We start from the raw sequence: 6,000 nt of genomic DNA on the forward strand, positions 1-6,000 counted from the left end.
AACAACTCTTAATTGGATAACCATTAATTGTGACAACAAACTCGGACATATTGGAAGAAAATTATTCGACCAACTGCTGCTACACTCAGTCATTGCATCTGTGATGGCACTGGGAGGAGGCATTTAAAACATTGTCGTGATGGAGGGAGGGTGGGAGAAGGAAAGGGAACAGCCATCTCCAGGAGCCCTTAAAGACGAGTCCCCAGCAGAAGATTCATTTTACCACTAAAAACCTGGGACCACACAAGGTCTTACTGCTTTTGTGACAGTGTTGCCCTGGCTGAGTGTTTCCTCTGCTCTGCTCCTCTCCTCTGAAGATGCCCTCCTTGACCCTATCCCTGTGAGAAAGGCCCAAGGCCCACAGATTTCAGGGAAGAATAACCACTGAAGATGTCCATCAAAACAGAGAGCAAATAACATGGCCCAGGTAAGAGAACTGTGCAGCAGCTGAGACCAGAAACCTGCATTGAAAGGATAAATGTCTCAAAAGCCTTAGCAGACCTCAAGTCCTACTGTGAGGAGCACAGCCAGGAGTGACCCTTTGCTGACAGGAATACTGACTTCAGAAAACACTTTCAAGGATAAAAACAAAATAAAACAACAACAACAATAAAATGCATCATCTTATAGTGGAGGAGTGGAACAGTTCTTCCCCTCTTCTCAGCAAAGCAAATCCTGAGCAGCTCCTTGAAGAGATTTGCCTCCAGCTTATTTGGTAACTACTGCTATAACTAAAATGATCTTCTCTGGGAATAGTGGACTTTGAAGTCTTTCTTTTTCAAGTTGCCCATTCTTTAAAAAACCCTTTACTGACTTAATACAGGATAACAATCTTGGTTTCCAGTTGGTAACTATGGTAAGTTAACCTGGGCCTTCTTAAAAACAAACAATATGTTTCAAATATACAGTTGATTCAGATGTGTCAAGGCCTAAATTGCCTAAGCACTTGTAAAATTAAATGCCAAGAATAACTTCAGTCCTGAAACCTTTATATCATATTATAGTATTAATAAATTTTGTGCTGACCTGTATACTATACAAGGAAAAGGGGTGTGTTTTGCAAATGTGTATCTTCATATATATACATATGAAAGCTTATTTCCTCATCAAAACTCCATTTTCTATGTAACATCAGTTCCTAAACTCCAGAAGTTGTATTTATCTTGAGCTGTTTAGGTAGAAAACAATCCTTCTTTTCATTTTTATTGTGCAAAAAATAATGAATGAATATCCTAAAGATTAAAGGAAAAAAATGCTGTATGATGGAGATACATGAGGTGCAACATTCATGTATCCTGACACCTATGTGTATTGTTGCTTATTCTAAGGCAGAAATCAATCACTTTATCAATAGAAGTCAGAGTTATTTGGACTAGTAACTGAAGCTCTTTGGACCTGCCTGTGGATATAGCACTTTGCCTATGGCTTTATAATGTTGGTCCAGTTGCCTATATTGGACCAAACAGCAGAAGAAAACCTTTAAATTTTCTTTGCTAATTCACTTAGCATGAAGCCCTCAAATATCAAGCTCTCTTATCAAAGTCCCCTTCCCTTTTTATTTAGTTTTTCTAGCCCAGTTCTGTTCATAAAGTCCAGATTAGACACCAGAACTTGGTTAGTAGGTTATCAAATAATTAAATTTTTCATTTGTCATTTTCCTTTTACCTCAACTGGGAACCTAAATAAGTTCCTATATTCTGTATGCCCTGTTATGCATGAAAGGTGTCCTAGATACCTCCTTAGGACAGTTGTTCATGGCATCAGGAATTATGAAAAACCTTTCTTTTTTTTGTAAAGCATAAAGAGAAGGCCATGTCCTTATTACTAAACAACATGGCAAAGAACATAGATCCACTGCTTATCATAACCTATTTCTTAGCAGAGAAGCCAAAGCTTGTGCTTTTCACAAAGTAATTTTAGCATTGTCTAGATTGGTTGAAGCATATTCAAATTTGCACTGGAATCTCCGTTAAATCTGAGGATACCACATATGGTACAACTGTTCTGCCCTCTACAAACATCCAACATTTTTATATCAGACATATTATTAATTTCTTCTCGTGATATTGAGTTCTACTATACTTCTCATTGAAGGAAATCTCATAACTGCTACAAGAAGTGTCCCTGTCCAGAATAGATATTTTGACATTCTCATGGTGAATTTTGAAAAGAGATCATGCCAGGCAGGTTACACAATAGCCAGTCAAGTCTCCATAATAACATCCAATCCTTGAGCAGAAGCAAAATTAATTTATATTGCTGAACTTATGACTCCTTCTTGGGCAGGTTAAATTAAAAAAAATATTATAGACAATATGTTTTCATGTAGTTCAAAACTTCCATATACTGTGGAGACAGGAAGTTTATTAACCTTCTTACCCTTTTGTTAACCTCATCTATCTTATGTGTCCTGATTGAAAAAAGAGAGCAAATACATAAATTTTTCATGGTTTCATATCACTCAAAGAAATTTTTTTCATAAAGACAAAATCCCACAGTGTAGAACATATGACTGAAGCTAGGGTGAAAATATTTGAGCAGATGATCATACTAAACAAACATACCTTTCTGACTACCATCCTTATGAAAGGATGTCTTAGGAACATAAAAACACTCCAAAATTTCAATCTAGGTGCAGAAAGTTTGGTTGTCAATTTTGTAAATAAACACCACAAATGATTGATTTGTTTGATCCATAAGGGTAAAATATTTTCAAAGTCAGAAAGGCTGCTGATGGAGCCAAATGGTCTCCAATGAGTTCTTGCTAAAACCCTCCAGAGAAAGCTCATCACCATAGGGACATACTGGCTACAACACTAAAAGAACACTTGTGGAAAACTTTGCTAGCATAGCAGGGAATGTGGCAAGATGGCACTGCTTGGAATCATCAAAATCTAATAAAAATTATAAAGATGGGACATTAACAGATATATAGTCCTGTGGAACTATGTTACTATCTCCAAAAAGAGTTCACAAAATTTGCATTTCCTATATGGGTTGTAAGTGTGTACTAGTTAGGATTTATTTTCACTGCATACATGAATTGAAACAGTGGCCTCCAGATAGCTATAATTCACCATGGCTAAAAATCAGTGAGATTTTTGTTCCCTACCTCTGTCACTCCATTACCTACTTATCTATTTATATCTATATTCATACATATAGGCATATTTTTCTAAGACAGTTATGTAAGCATTTGTCCTTACTCGGAAATTTTACTTTTCTCATCACCTATCATATGAAAATGTGGAAATAGCAAATAGAGAATAAAACTGAAATGAATTACTGCATCAGACATGCTTGAACTCCCAGGACCTATATTATACATTTCTTCCTTAAGCTCTCATGGCCCTGCTTTTTCCCCACATGCAAAGCCATAGTTTTCTTGCTATGCTCTGGTCACCATTAGGCACATGTCACTCCCAAGTCATACATATCCCTTTCTTATATAGACATAGGAGATACATAAACTCATGTTACTCCATCTTTTCATCAACATGTCAACAGGTTGCAGTTCCTGGATTTTCATTTAATCACCTTTACATGACCTAAAACTGAATCATTTCGTATCAGAGAACAATGTGGAGAAATATGCCTTTGAACCTGTGGAAACAACCTCATTAGATGCCATTTAATACCAGTTCAGAAAATAAAGTTCAAGGAATTGATCCTTGGTTTCATTTTACCAACAACTGTGACACATCCATCCTTAAATGACAGGTATCAAAAGTAACTCACTTTAACAATCTTAATGAAGCTTCTCCAGAGTGTTTCCATAAGCAGACAGTCCATAGGAATTTAGTCCTAACCCAAGATCCTTATCACAATAATGCACTTTCGTGAAGTAGACCATGCATCTAAGACTATCAAAACAGAATGCTGAAGATAATAGGAATTACTGATTGTCATATTCTCTTTTGCAGTACTTTGTTTCTTTTACTTTTCATTTTCTCACTTTAATTAAAGAATGCTATATATTTTTAGTTTATATTACTTTATTATTTTAATAATAAAATAAATGTTTTGGTGTAGGCTTTACATGAGGCAATCACCGCACTAAAGCTAAAATTCAGCTCTACAAAGTCATTGCTGGTGCAACAAACCTAAAAAAACTGTCAATTATACCATTCAATGTCACTTCTTTGAAATTCCAAATAATAACCCAGCCCTCAATTTATATAGGTAAAATGAATTTTGATTAATAAAATTAGGCTGAAAATGTTAGAAAATGATGACTTAGAGTGCATGCTCACCCTGATTATATGAATCGGTGTAACCTCATCTGAATCTCTCCATTTTCAACTGCCACAATGGATTTTGACTATGTTATTTTGTTTATATTTTGGAGAAATAGAAGTCAAATATCCAAGGAAATTTAAACACTTCAACTGATGTTTTAAAAATGGCACAAAAAATTTAACATGTGCTTTCTCTAACCAAGACTTAGGCTCCTTAAAAGATTATATATCCTGTGGTTCCACTCATAACATTATGAAAAAGATAAAATAGAAAAGAATAGATGAAGGTTTGCAAGGCCTTGGGATGAGAGGGTGTGATTATAGTAGGAGCACCTAAGGGATTCCAGAGTGATGACACTTTTCTGTGTCGTGAACCTGCAATGGTTACTCAAATCTATTCTGTGTGTTGGGCTAGGATTGTGGCTCATCAATAGGACTCTCCTAGCACAGGTGGAACCTGGGTTTGATTCTCAGCACCACATAAAAAAATTAAAAGGCATTGTGTTATGTCCATCTACAAATATATATATATATATTTTATATATATATATATGTATATATATATATAATATATATATATATATATTCTCTCTCTTTAAAAAAACTTTTCTGTATCCTATAATTCAGTAGTCTCAGAACTGTACACCAAAAGTGTTAATTTTTCTATTTAATATTTAAGAATAAAAATTTAAAACACTGAGTAAATACAATAATTCTTGTTTCTTTTCTTCTGACTGGACTCTGCATAATACGAATATTATTTTCTCAACATGAAAAAGAAAAGCTCCAGTTATTTCAACTGTTGTAGGAAAATAACAGCTCCCATCCAAAATTTAGGTTGGCTGATTCCCTGTTACCTTATATGAAATTTGATTAAGGTCAAGATCCTCAAATGGGGAGAGTATCTTACATTGGATGAGTCTTAAATGCACTCATGTGCTCCTCCCTCTCAAAAAGAGGGAGACTTGACAATGAGAGGAAGATGCCAGGGTGATGATGGAGACAGTCAGGAGGAGGCAGCCACAAGCTCAGAAATGCTGACACCATCAAAGATGAGAGAGGAGATTTCCCATTCCAGTCCAGAGAAACTGATTTCAGCATTGGCCCTCCAGAACCAGGAAAGGAAAAATATTTCTTATGTTTTAAGCCCCGAACTTTGTTATAGAGGCAAAAGAAAAACATATACTAACCATCTTGTGGGTTAAAACTTAAATGTGTTTGGATCTGAGATAACTGGGTACTGACCCTGTACATTGTGGCTAGAGATGTTTTTGTTTTGTTGGGTAAATTGTCATTTTCATAAGACGTAGCAGTTGAGCCAACGATAATTACACCCTCTCCCTTATAACCAAGAAGTAAACCAATAAAATGTAAGCCTTGCTTCCCTCTCCAATATTAGTCTTGGGGAAACCAATCAATCAAGAATCAATATGTTTCTTCAATACAGGAGCTAGTGATAAATGGAGAGATTTAAAAAAAATGCCAGATGAGACTTGGGCTACAATACTGAACTTTCTTGTTCAGATTTCTTAAACTTAATTTATTCTAAAAACAATAATTATAAGCAAGTTAGCTGATAACCAATGTTCATAATTCAGCCAAGGGAGATCATTGTCGCCATACCAATCCTCACTTACAACCATTGTTAGGAAGAGATGGGGGCTCTTGAACTGCAACTACCTTTGACTAGAGGTGGAAAATTAGGGAATTAATTATTTACATAATTTATTTTTTGTGAATTTATTAACAACACTAAAAGATA

The sequence above is a fragment of the Ictidomys tridecemlineatus genome, chromosome 5 (assembly GCF_052094955.1).
Source record: "Ictidomys tridecemlineatus isolate mIctTri1 chromosome 5, mIctTri1.hap1, whole genome shotgun sequence".
NCBI lineage: Eukaryota > Metazoa > Chordata > Mammalia > Rodentia > Sciuridae > Ictidomys > Ictidomys tridecemlineatus.